The following is a 13,986-nucleotide window of genomic DNA, read 5'->3' on the forward strand; positions in this document are numbered from 1 at the left end:
CTCAGGCAGGGAATCAGAGGCGGGGAATCAGAGGCGGGGAAACAGAGGCAGGGAATCAGAGGCGGGGAATCAGAGGCGGGGAATCAGAGGCGGGGAATAAGAGGCGGGGAATCAAAGGCGGGGAATCAGAGGCAGGGAATCTGAGGCAGGGAATCTGAGGCAGAGAATCTGAGGCAGGGAATCAGAGGCGGGGAATCAGAGGCAGGGAATCAGAGGCGGGGAATCAGAGGCAGGGAATCTGAGGCAGGGAATCTGATGCAGGGAATCAGAGCCTGGGAATCTGAGGCAGTGAATCAGAGGCGGGGAATCAGAGGCGGGGAATCCGAGGCGGGGAATAAGAGGCGGGGAATCAGAGGTGGGGAATCAGAGGCAGGGAATCAGAGGCAGGGAATCAGAGGCGGGGAATCAGAGGCGGGGAATCAGAGGCGGTGAAACAGGTGGGTAAACAGAGGCGGGTAAACATAGGCGGAAAAATAGAGGCGGGGAAAGTGATGGGTGAAACATAGTGGTTGGAACTTGTGTGTTGAAAATGAGGTACACAGAAGAGATCAAACAGAGTTGTTCAAATTGAGGGAGGGAAAGAGAGGCGCGGAAAGAGTGTAGGGGAAAAAGCGGAGGAGAAAGAGAGGCATACAGACAGAGGTGGGGAATCAGAGGCGGGGAATCAGAGGCGGGGAATCAGAGGCGGGCAATCAGTGGCAGGCAATCAGAGGTGGGGAATCAGAGGCGGGGAATAAGAGGCCTGGAATCAGAGGCGGGGTATCAGAGGCGTGGAATCAGAGGCGGGGAATCAGCTGCGGGGAATGAGAGGCAGGGAATCAGAGGCAGGGAATCAGAGGCAGGGAATCAGAGGCAGGGAATCAGAGGCTGGGAATCAGAGGCGGGGAATCAGAGGCGGGGAATAAGAGGCGGGGAATCGGAGGCAGGGAATCTGAGGCAGGGAATCTGAGGCAGGGAATCTGAGGCAGGAAATCTGAGACAGGGAATCTGAGTCGGTAAATCTGAGTCGGGGTATCTGAGGCAGGGAATCTGAGGCAGTGAATCAGAGGCATGGAATCAGAGACGGGTTATCAGAGGGGGCAAATGAGATTTGGGAACCTAGATGCAGAGAAAGAGGCACGGAAATAGAGGCAGGCAAAGAGAGGCAGGGTATCAGAGGCAGGGAATCAGAGGCGGGGAATCAGAGACAAGGAAAGAGAGGCATGGAATCAGAGGAGCGGAATCAGAGGCAGGGAATCAGAGGCAGGGAATCAGAGGCAGGGAATCAGAGGCAGGCAATCAGAGGCAGGGAATCAGAGGCAGGGAATCAGAGGCGGGGAATCAGAGGCAGGGAATCAGAGGCAGGGTAACAGAGGCAGGGAATCAGATGAAGGGAATCAGATGAAGGGAATCTGAGGCAGGGAATCTGAGGCAGGGAATCTGAGGCAGGGAATCTGAGGCAGGGAATCTGAGGCGAGGAATCTGAGGCAGGGAATCTGAGGCGGGGAATCTGAGGCGGGGAATCTGAGGCAGGGAATCTGAGGTGGGGAATCTGAGGCGGGGAATCTGCGGCGGGGAATCTGAGGCAGGGAATCTGAGGTGGGGATTCTGAGGCATGGAATCTCAGGCAGGGAATCAGAGCCGGGGAATCTGAGGCGGGGAATCAGACGCGGGGAACCAGAGGCGGGGAAACAGAGGCAGGGAATCTGAGGTGGGGAATCAGAGGCGGGGAATCAGAGGCGGGGAATAAGAGGCGGGGAATCAGAAGCGGGGAATCAGAGGCAGGGAATCTGAGGCAAGGAATCTGAGGCAGGGAATCTGAGGCAGGGAATCAGAGGCGGGGAATCAGAGGCGGGGAATCAGAGGCATGGAATCAGAGGTGGGGAATCAGAGGCGGGGAATCAGAGGCGGGGAATAAGAGGCGGGGAATCAGAAGCGGGGAATCAGAGGCAGGGAATCTGAGGCAAGGAATCTGAGGCAGGGAATCTGAGGCAGGGAATCAGAGGCGGGGAATCAGAGGCGGGGAATCAGAGGCATGGAATCAGAGGTGGGTTATCAGAGGGTGCAAATGAGATGTGGGAAACTAGATGCAGAGGAAGAGGCACGGAAATAGAGGCAGGCAAAGAGAGGCAGGGTATCAGAGGCAGGGAATCAGAGGCAGGGAATCAGAGACACGGAAAGAGAGGCGTGGAATCAGAGGTGCGGAATCAGAGGCAGGGAATCAGAGGCAGGGAATCAGAGGCAGGGAATCAGAGGCAGGGAATCAGAGGCAGGGAATCAGAGGCAGGGAATCAGAGGAAGGCAATCAGAGGCAGGGAATCTGAGGCAGTGAATATGAGGTGGGGAATCTGATGTGGGGAATCTGAGGCGGGGAATCTGAGACGGGGAATCTGAGGCGGGGAATCTGAGGCGGGGAATCTGAGGCAGGGAATCTGAGGCGGGGAATCTCAGGCAGGGAATCTCAGGCAGGGAATCAGAGCCGGGAAATCTGAGGCGGGGAATCAGAGGCGGGGAATCAGAGGCGGGGAAACAGAGGCAGGGAATCAGATGCGAGGAATCAGAGGCGGGGAATCAGAGGCGGGGAATAAGAGGCGGGGAATCAGAGGCAGGGAATCTGAGGCAGGGAATCTGAGGCAGGGAATCTGAGGCAGGGAATCTGAGGCAGGGAATCAGAGGCGGGGAATCAAAGGCAGGGAATCAGAGGCGGGGAATCAGAGGCGGGGAATCAGAGGCATGGAATCAGAGGCGGGTTATCAGAGTGGGCAAATGAGATGTGGGAAACTAGATGCAGAGAAAGAGGCACCGAAATAGAGGCAGGCAAAGAGAGGCAGGGTATCAGATGCAGGGAATCAGAGGCGGGGAATCAGAGATACGGAAAGAGAGGCGTGGAATCAGAGGCGTGGAATCAGAGGCAGGGAATGAGAGGCAGGGAATCAGAGGCAGGGAATCAGAGGCAGGGAATCAGAGGCAGGGAATCAGAGGCAGGGAATCAGAGGCAGGCAATCAGAGGCAGGGAATCTGAGGCAGGGAATCTGAGGCGGGGAATCTGAGGCGGGGAATCTGAGGCGGGGAATCTGAGGCGGGGAATCTGAGGCGGGGAATCTGAGGCGGGGAATCTGAGGCGGGGAATCTGAGGCAGGGAATCTGAGGCGGGGAATCTGAGGCGGGGAATCTGAGGCGGGGAATCTGAGGCGGGGAATCTGAGGCGGGCAATCTGAGGTGGGGTATCTGAGGCAGGGAATCTCAGGCAGGGAATCAGAGCCGGGGAATCTGAGGAGGGGAATCAGAGGCGGGGAATCAGAGGCGGGGAAACAGAGGCAGGGAATCAGAGGCGGGGAATCAGAGGCGGGGAATCAGAGGCGGGGAATAAGAGGCGGGGAATCAAAGGCGGGGAATCAGAGGCAGGGAATCTGAGGCAGGGAATCTGAGGCAGAGAATCTGAGGCAGGGAATCAGAGGAGGGGAATCAGAGGCAGGGAATCAGAGGCGGGGAATCAGAGGCAGGGAATCTGAGGCAGGGAATCTGATGCAGGGAATCAGAGCCTGGGAATCTGAGGCAGTGAATCAGAGGCGGGGAATCAGAGGCGGGGAATCCGAGGCGGGGAATAAGAGGCGGGGAATCAGAGGTGGGGAATCAGAGGCAGGGAATCAGAGGCAGGGAATCAGAGGCGGGGAATCAGAGGCGGGGTATCAGCGGGAGGAAAAGGGATGTGGGGAAAGAGAGGCAGAGAAGGAGGCGCGGAAATAGAGGCAGGGAAAGTGTGGCGGGGAATGAAAGGTGGGGAATCAGAGGCGGGGAAACAGGCGGGTAAACAGAGGCAGGTAAGCATAGGTGGATAAATAGAGGCGGGGAAAGAGGCGGGCAAAACATAGTGGTTGGAAGTTGTGTGTTTAAAATGAGGTACACAAAACAGATCAAACAGTGTTGTTGAAGTTGAGGGAGGGAAAGACAGGCACGGAAAGAATGGAGGGGAAAGAGTGGAGGCGAAAGAGAGGCGTCGAGACAGAGGTTGGGAATCAGAGGCGGGGAATCAGAGGCAGTGAAACAGGTGAATAAACAGAGGCGGGTAAACATAGGCGGAAAAATAGATGCGGGGAAAGTGATGGGTGAAACATAGTGGTTGGAACTTGTGTGTTGAAAATGAGGTACACAGAACAGATCAAACAGAGTTGTTGAAATTGAGGGAGGGAAAGAGAGGCACGGAAAGAGTGTAGGGGAAAAAGTGGAGGCGTAAGAGAGGCATACAGACAGAGGTGGGGAATCAGAGGCGGGGAATCAGAGGCGGGGAATCAGAGGCGGGCACTCAGTGGCAGGCAATCAGAGGTGGGGAATCAGAGGCGGGGAATAAGAGGCCTGGAATCAGATGCGGGGAATCAGAGGCGTGGAATCAGAGGCGGGGAATCAGAGGAGGGGAATCAGAGGCAGGGAAACAGAGGCGGGGAATCAGAGGCGGGGATTCAGAGGCGGGGAATCGGAGGCAGGGAATCTGAGGCAGGGAATCTGAGGCAGGGAATCAGAGGCGGGGAATCAGAGGCAGGGTATCAGAGGCGGGCAATCAGTGGCAGGCAATCAGAGGTGGGGAATCAGAGGCGGGGAATAAGAGGCCTGGAATCAGAGGCGGGGAATCAGAGGCGTGGAATCAGAGGCGGGGAATCAGGTGCGGGGAATCATAGGCGGGGAAACAGAGGCGGGGAATCAGAGGCGGGGATTCAGAGGCGGGGATTCAGAGGCTGGGAATCAGAGGCAGGGAATCAGAGGCGGGGAATCAGAGGCGGGGAATCGGAGGCAGGGAATCTGAGGCAGGGAATCTGAGGCAGGGAATCTGAGGCAGGAAATCTGAGACAGGGAATCTGAGTCGGTAAATCTGAGTCGGGGTATCTGAGGCAGGGAATCTGAGGCAGTGAATCAGAGGCATGGAATCAGAGGCGGGTTATCAGAGGGGGCAAATGAGATTTGGGAACCTAGATGCAGAGAAAGAGGCACGGAAATAGAGGCAGGCAAAGAGAGGCAGGGTATCAGAGGCAGGGAATCAGAGGCGGGGAATCAGAGACAAGGAAAGAGAGGCGTGGAATCAGAGGTGCGGAATCAGAGGCAGGGAATCAGAGGCAGGGAATCAGAGGCAGGGAATCAGAGGCAGGCAATCAGAGGCAGGGAATCAGAGGCAGGGAATCAGAGGCGGGGAATCAGAGGCAGGGAATCAGAGGCAGGGTAACAGAGGCAGGGAATCAGATGAAGGGAATCAGATGAAGGGAATCTGAGGCAGGGAATCTGAGGCAGGGAATCTGAGGCAGGGAATCTGAGGCAGGGAATCTGAGGCGAGGAATCTGAGGCAGGGAATCTGAGGCGGGGAATCTGAGGCGGGGAATCTGAGGCAGGGAATCTGAGGTGGGGAATCTGAGGCGGGGAATTGCTGCGGGGAATCTGAGGCAGGGAATCTGAGGTGGGGATTCTGAGGCATGGAAACTCAGGCAGGGAATCAGAGGCGGGGAATCAGAGGCGGGGAATCAGAGGCGGGGAATCAGAGGCGGGGAATCAGAGGCGGTGAAACAGGTGGGTAAACAGAGGCGGGTAAACATAGGCGGAAAAATAGAGGCGGGGAAAGTGATGGGTGAAACATAGTGGTTGGAACTTGTGTGTTGAAAATGAGGTACACAGAACAGATCAAACAGAGTTGTTCAAATTGAGGGAGGGAAAGAGAGGCGCGGAAAGAGTGTAGGGGAAAAAGCGGAGGAGAAAGAGAGGCATACAGACAGAGGTGGGGAATCAGAGGCGGGGAATCAGAGGCGGGGAATCAGAGGCGGGCAATTAGTGGCAGGCAATCAGAGGTGGGGAATCAGAGGCGGGGAATAAGAGGCCTGGAATCAGAGGCGGGGTATCAGAGGCGTGGAATCAGAGGCGGGGAATCAGGTGCGGGGTATCAGAGGCGGGGAAACAGAGGCGGGGAATCAGAGGCGGGGATTCAGAGGCGGGGATTCAGAGGCTGGGAATCAGAGGCGGGGAATCAGAGGCGGGGAATAAGAGGCGGGGAATCGGAGGCAGGGAATCTGAGGCAGGGAATCTGAGGCAGGGAATCTGAGGCAGGAAATCTGAGACAGGGAATCTGAGTCGGTAAATCTGAGTCGGGGTATCTGAGGCAGGGAATCTGAGGCAGTGAATCAGAGGCATGGAATCAGAGGCGGGTGTTCAGAGGGGGCAAATGAGATTTGGGAACCTAGATGCAGAGAAAGAGGCACGGAAATAGAGGCAGGCAAAGAGAGGCAGGGTATCAGAGGCAGGGAATCAGAGGCGGGGAATCAGAGACAAGGAAAGAGAGGCGTGGAATCAGAGGAGCGGAATCAGAGGCAGGGAATCAGAGGCAGGGAATCAGAGGCAGGGAATCAGAGGCAGGCAATCAGAGGCAGGGAATCAGAGGCAGGGAATCAGAGGCGGGGAATCAGAGGCAGGGAATCAGAGGCAGGGTAACAGAGGCAGGGAATCAGATGAAGGGAATCAGATGAAGGGAATCTGAGGCAGGGAATCTGAGGCAGGGAATCTGAGGCAGGGAATCTGAGGCAGGGAATCTGAGGCGAGGAATCTGAGGCAGGGAATCTGAGGCGGGGAATCTGAGGCGGGGAATCTGAGGCAGGGAATCTGAGGTGGGGAATCTGAGGCGGGGAATCTGCGGCGGGGAATCTGAGGCAGGGAATCTGAGGTGGGGATTCTGAGGCATGGAATCTCAGGCAGGGAATCAGAGCCGGGGAATCTGAGGCGGGGAATCAGACGCGGGGAACCAGAGGCGGGGAAACAGAGGCAGGGAATCAGAGGTGGGGAATCAGAGGCGGGGAATCAGAGGCGGGGAATAAGAGGCGGGGAATCAGAAGCGGGGAATCAGAGGCAGGGAATCTGAGGCAAGGAATCTGAGGCAGGGAATCTGAGGCAGGGAATCAGAGGCGGGGAATCAGAGGCGGGGAATCAGAGGCATGGAATCAGAGGTGGGGAATCAGAGGCGGGGAATCAGAGGCGGGGAATAAGAGGCGGGGAATCAGAAGCGGGGAATCAGAGGCAGGGAATCTGAGGCAAGGAATCTGAGGCAGGGAATCTGAGGCAGGGAATCAGAGGCGGGGAATCAGAGGCGGGGAATCAGAGGCATGGAATCAGAGGTGGGTTATCAGAGGGTGCAAATGAGATGTGGGAAACTAGATGCAGAGGAAGAGGCACGGAAATAGAGGCAGGCAAAGAGAGGCAGGGTATCAGAGGCAGGGAATCAGAGGCAGGGAATCAGAGACACGGAAAGAGAGGCGTGGAATCAGAGGTGCGGAATCAGAGGCAGGGAATCAGAGGCAGGGAATCTGAGGCAGGGAATCTGAGGCAGGGAATCTGAGGCAGGGAATCTGAGGCAGGGAATCTGAGGCGAGGAATCTGAGGCAGGGAATCTGAGGCGGGGAATCTGAGGCGGGGAATCTGAGGCAGGGAATCTGAGGTGGGGAATCTGAGGCGGGGAATTGCTGCGGGGAATCTGAGGCAGGGAATCTGAGGTGGGGATTCTGAGGCATGGAAACTCAGGCAGGGAATCAGAGGCGGGGAATCAGAGGCGGGGAATCAGAGGCGGGGAATCAGAGGCGGGGAATCAGAGGCGGTGAAACAGGTGGGTAAACAGAGGCGGGTAAACATAGGCGGAAAAATAGAGGCGGGGAAAGTGATGGGTGAAACATAGTGGTTGGAACTTGTGTGTTGAAAATGAGGTACACAGAACAGATCAAACAGAGTTGTTCAAATTGAGGGAGGGAAAGAGAGGCGCGGAAAGAGTGTAGGGGAAAAAGCGGAGGAGAAAGAGAGGCATACAGACAGAGGTGGGGAATCAGAGGCGGGGAATCAGAGGCGGGGAATCAGAGGCGGGCAATTAGTGGCAGGCAATCAGAGGTGGGGAATCAGAGGCGGGGAATAAGAGGCCTGGAATCAGAGGCGGGGTATCAGAGGCGTGGAATCAGAGGCGGGGAATCAGGTGCGGGGTATCAGAGGCGGGGAAACAGAGGCGGGGAATCAGAGGCGGGGATTCAGAGGCGGGGATTCAGAGGCTGGGAATCAGAGGCGGGGAATCAGAGGCGGGGAATAAGAGGCGGGGAATCGGAGGCAGGGAATCTGAGGCAGGGAATCTGAGGCAGGGAATCTGAGGCAGGAAATCTGAGACAGGGAATCTGAGTCGGTAAATCTGAGTCGGGGTATCTGAGGCAGGGAATCTGAGGCAGTGAATCAGAGGCATGGAATCAGAGGCGGGTTATCAGAGGGGGCAAATGAGATTTGGGAACCTAGATGCAGAGAAAGAGGCACGGAAATAGAGGCAGGCAAAGAGAGGCAGGGTATCAGAGGCAGGGAATCAGAGGCGGGGAATCAGAGACAAGGAAAGAGAGGCGTGGAATCAGAGGAGCGGAATCAGAGGCAGGGAATCAGAGGCAGGGAATCAGAGGCAGGGAATCAGAGGCAGGCAATCAGAGGCAGGGAATCAGAGGCAGGGAATCAGAGGCGGGGAATCAGAGGCAGGGAATCAGAGGCAGGGTAACAGAGGCAGGGAATCAGATGAAGGGAATCAGATGAAGGGAATCTGAGGCAGGGAATCTGAGGCAGGGAATCTGAGGCAGGGAATCTGAGGCAGGGAATCTGAGGCGAGGAATCTGAGGCAGGGAATCTGAGGCGGGGAATCTGAGGCGGGGAATCTGAGGCAGGGAATCTGAGGTGGGGAATCTGAGGCGGGGAATCTGCGGCGGGGAATCTGAGGCAGGGAATCTGAGGTGGGGATTCTGAGGCATGGAATCTCAGGCAGGGAATCAGAGCCGGGGAATCTGAGGCGGGGAATCAGACGCGGGGAACCAGAGGCGGGGAAACAGAGGCAGGGAATCAGAGGTGGGGAATCAGAGGCGGGGAATCAGAGGCGGGGAATAAGAGGCGGGGAATCAGAAGCGGGGAATCAGAGGCAGGGAATCTGAGGCAAGGAATCTGAGGCAGGGAATCTGAGGCAGGGAATCAGAGGCGGGGAATCAGAGGCGGGGAATCAGAGGCATGGAATCAGAGGTGGGGAATCAGAGGCGGGGAATCAGAGGCGGGGAATAAGAGGCGGGGAATCAGAAGCGGGGAATCAGAGGCAGGGAATCTGAGGCAAGGAATCTGAGGCAGGGAATCTGAGGCAGGGAATCAGAGGCGGGGAATCAGAGGCGGGGAATCAGAGGCATGGAATCAGAGGTGGGTTATCAGAGGGTGCAAATGAGATGTGGGAAACTAGATGCAGAGGAAGAGGCACGGAAATAGAGGCAGGCAAAGAGAGGCAGGGTATCAGAGGCAGGGAATCAGAGGCAGGGAATCAGAGACACGGAAAGAGAGGCGTGGAATCAGAGGTGCGGAATCAGAGGCAGGGAATCAGAGGCAGGGAATCAGAGGCAGGGAATCAGAGGCAGGGAATCAGAGGCAGGGAATCAGAGGCAGGGAATCAGAGGAAGGCAATCAGAGGCAGGGAATCTGAGGCAGTGAATATGAGGCGGGGAATCTGATGTGGGGAATCTGAGGCGGGGAATCTGAGACGGGGAATCTGAGGCGGGGAATCTGAGGCGGGGAATCTGAGGCGGGGAATCTGAGGCAGGGAATCTGAGGCGGGGAATCTCAGGCAGGGAATCTCAGGCACGGAATCAGAGCCGGGAAATCTGAGGCGGGGAATCAGAGGCGGGGAATCAGAGGCGGGGAAACAGAGGCAGGGAATCAGATGCGAGGAATCAGAGGCGGGGAATCAGAGGCTGGGAATAAGAGGCGGGGAATCAGAGGCAGGGAATCTGAGGCAGGGAATCTGAGGCAGGGAATCTGAGGCAGGGAATCTGAGGCAGGGAATCAGAGGCGGGGAATCAAAGGCAGGGAATCAGAGGCGGGGAATCAGAGGCGGGGAATCAGAGGCATGGAATCAGAGGCGGGTTATCAGAGTGGGCAAATGAGATGTGGGAAACTAGATGCAGAGAAAGAGGCACCGAAATAGAGGCAGGCAAAGAGAGGCAGGGTATCAGATGCAGGGAATCAGAGGCGGGGAATCAGAGATACGGAAAGAGAGGCGTGGAATCAGAGGCGCGGAATCAGAGGCAGGGAATGAGAGGCAGGGAATCAGAGGCAGGGAATCAGAGGCAGGCAATCAGAGGCAGGGAATCAGAGGCAGGGAATCAGAGGCAGGCAATCAGAGGCAGGGAATCTGAGGCAGGGAATCTGAGGCGGGGAATCTGAGGCGGGGAATCTGAGGCGGGGAATCTGAGGCGGGGAATCTGAGGCGGGGAATCTGAGGCGGGGAGTCTGAGGCGGGGAATCTGAGGCAGGGAATCTGAGGCGGGGAATCTGAGGCGGGGAATCTGAGGCGGGGAATCTGAGGCGGGGAATCTGAGGCGGGCAATCTGAGGTGGGGTATCTGAGGCAGGGAATCTCAGGCAGGGAATCAGAGCCGGGGAATCTGAGGAGGGGAATCAGAGGCGGGGAATCAGAGGCGGGGAAACAGAGGCAGGGAATCAGATGCGAGGAATCAGAGGCGGGGCATCAGAGGCGGGGAATAAGAGGCGGGGAATCAGAGGCGGGGAAACAGAGGCAGGGAATCTGAGGCAGGGAATCTGAGGCAGGGAATCTGAGGCAGGGAATCTGAGGCAGGGAAACAGAGGCGGGGAATCAAAGGCAGGGAATCTGAGGCGGGGAATCTGAGGCGGGGAATCTGAGGCGGGGAATCTGAGGCGGGGAATCTGAGGCGGGGAATCTGAGGCAGGGAATCTGAGGCAGGGAATCTGAGGCAGGGAATCTGAGGCGGGGAATCTGAGGCGGGGAATCTGAGGCTGGGAATCTGAGGCGGGCAATCTGAGGTGGGGTATCTGAGGCACGGAATCTCAGGCAGGGAATCAGAGCCGGGGAATCTGAGGCGGGGAATCAGAGGCGGGGAATCAGAGGCGGGGAAACAGAGGCAGGGAATCAGAGGCGGGGAATCAGAGGCGGGGAATCAGAGGCGGGGAATAAGAGGCGGGGAATCAAAGGCGGGGAATCAGAGGCAGGGAATCTGAGGCAGGGAATCTGAGGCAGAGAATCTGAGGCAGGGAATCAGAGGCGGGGAATCAGAGGCAGGGAATCAGAGGCGGGGAATCAGAGGCAGGGAATCTGAGGCAGGGAATCTGATGCAGGGAATCAGAGCCTGGGAATCTGAGGCAGTGAATCAGAGGCGGGGAATCAGAGGCGGGGAATCCGAGGCGGGGAATAAGAGGCGGGGAATCAGAGGTGGGGAATCAGAGGCAGGGAATCAGAGGCAGGGAATCAGAGGCGGGGAATCAGAGGCGGGGAATCAGAGGCGGTGAAACAGGTGGGTAAACAGAGGCGGGTAAACATAGGCGGAAAAATAGAGGCGGGGAAAGTGATGGGTGAAACATAGTGGTTGGAACTTGTGTGTTGAAAATGAGGTACACAGAACAGATCAAACAGAGTTGTTCAAATTGAGGGAGGGAAAGAGAGGCGCGGAAAGAGTGTAGGGGAAAAAGCGGAGGAGAAAGAGAGGCATACAGACAGAGGTGGGGAATCAGAGGCGGGGAATCAGAGGCGGGGAATCAGAGGCGGGCAATCAGTGGCAGGCAATCAGAGGTGGGGAATCAGAGGCGGGGAATAAGAGGCCTGGAATCAGAGGCGGGGTATCAGAGGCGTGGAATCAGAGGCGGGGAATCAGGTGCGGGGAATCAGAGGCGGGGAAACAGAGGCGGGGAATCAGAGGCGGGGATTCAGAGGCGGGGATTCAGAGGCTGGGAATCAGAGGCGGGGAATCAGAGGCGGGGAATAAGAGGCGGGGAATCGGAGGCAGGGAATCTGAGGCAGGGAATCTGAGGCAGGAAATCTGAGACAGGGAATCTGAGTCGGTAAATCTGAGTCGGGGTATCTGAGGCAGGGAATCTGAGGCAGTGAATCAGAGGCATGGAATCAGAGGCGGGTTATCAGAGGGGGCAAATGAGATTTGGGAACCTAGATGCAGAGAAAGAGGCACGGAAATAGAGGCAGGCAAAGAGAGGCAGGGTATCAGAGGCAGGGAATCAGAGGCGGGGAATCAGAGACAAGGAAAGAGAGGCGTGGAATCAGAGGAGCGGAATCAGAGGCAGGGAATCAGAGGCAGGGAATCACAGGCAGGGAATCAGAGGCAGGCAATCAGAGGCAGGGTATCAGAGGCAGGGAATCAGAGGCGGGGAATCAGAGGCAGGGAATCAGAGGCAGGGTAACAGAGGCAGGGAATCAGATGAAGGGAATCAGATGAAGGGAATCTGAGGCAGGGAATCTGAGGCAGGGAATCTGAGGCAGGGAATCTGAGGCAGGGAATCTGAGGCGAGGAATCTGAGGCAGGGAATCTGAGGCGGGGAATCTGAGGCGGGGAATCTGAGGCAGGGAATCTGAGGTGGGGAATCTGAGGCGGGGAATCTGCGGCGGGGAATCTGAGGCAGGGAATCTGAGGTGGGGATTCTGAGGCATGGAATCTCAGGCAGGGAATCAGAGCCGGGGAATCTGAGGCGGGGAATCAGACGCGGGGAACCAGAGGCGGGGAAACAGAGGCAGGGAATCAGAGGTGGGGAATCAGAGGCGGGGAATCAGAGGCGGGGAATAAGAGGCGGGGAATCAGAAGCGGGGAATTAGAGGCAGGGAATCTGAGGCAAGGAATCTGAGGCAGGGAATCTGAGGCAGGGAATCAGAGGCGGGGAATCAGAGGCGGGGAAACAGAGGCATGGAATCAGAGGTGGGGAATCAGAGGCGGGGAATCAGAGGCGGGGAATAAGAGGCGGGGAATCAGAAGCGGGGAATAAGAGGCAGGGAATCTGAGGCAAGGAATCTGAGGCAGGGAATCTGAGGCAGGGAATCAGAGGCGGGGAATCAGAGGCGGGGAATCAGAGGCATGGAATCAGAGGTGGGTTATCAGAGGGTGCAAATGAGATGTGGGAAACTAGATGCAGAGGAAGAGGCACGGAAATAGAGGCAGGCAAAGAGAGGCAGGGTATCAGAGGCAGGGAATCAGAGGCAGGGAATCAGAGACACGGAAAGAGAGGCGTGGAATCAGAGGTGCGGAATCAGAGGCAGGGAATCAGAGGCAGGGAATCAGAGGCAGGGAATCAGAGGCAGGGAATCAGAGGCAGGGAATCAGAGGCAGGGAATCAGAGGAAGGCAATCAGAGGCAGGGAATCTGAGGCAGTGAATATGAGGCGGGGAATCTGATGTGGGGAATCTGAGGCAGGGAATCTGAGACGGGGAATCTGAGGCGGGGAATCTGAGGCGGGGAATCTGAGGCGGGGAATCTGAGGCAGGGAATCTGAGGCGGTGAATCTCAGGCAGGGAATCTCAGGCAGGGAATCAGAGCCGGGAAATCTGAGGCGGGGAATCAGAGGCGGGGAATCAGAGGCGGGGAAACAGAGGCAGGGAATCAGATGCGAGGAATCAGAGGCGGGGAATCAGAGGCGGGGAATAAGAGGCGGGGAATCAGAGGCAGGGAATCTGAGGCAGGGAATCTGAGGCAGGGAATCTGAGGCAGGGAATCTGAGGCAGGGAATCAGAGGCGGGGAATCAAAGGCAGGGAATCAGAGGCGGGGAATCAGAGGCGGGGAATCAGAGGCATGGAATCAGAGGCGGGTTATCAGAGTGGGCAAATGAGATGTGGGAAACTAGATGCAGAGAAAGAGGCACCGAAATAGAGGCAGGCAAAGAGAGGCAGGGTATCAGATGCCGGGAATCAGAGGCGGGGAATCAGAGATACGGAAAGAGAGGCGTGGAATCAGAGGCGCGGAATCAGAGGCAGGGAATGAGAGGCAGGGAATCAGAGGCAGGGAATCAGAGGCAGGGAATCAGAGGCAGGGAATCAGAGGCAGGCAATCAGAGGCAGGGAATCTGAGGCAGGGAATCTGAGGCGGGGAATCTGAGGCGGGGAATCTGAGGCGGGGAATCTGAGGCGGGGAATCTGAGGCGGGGAATCTGAGGCGGGGAATCTGAGGCGGGGAATCTGAGGCGGGGAAT

This window comes from Narcine bancroftii, chromosome 11 (assembly GCF_036971445.1).
Source record: "Narcine bancroftii isolate sNarBan1 chromosome 11, sNarBan1.hap1, whole genome shotgun sequence".
Lineage (NCBI taxonomy): Eukaryota > Metazoa > Chordata > Chondrichthyes > Torpediniformes > Narcinidae > Narcine > Narcine bancroftii.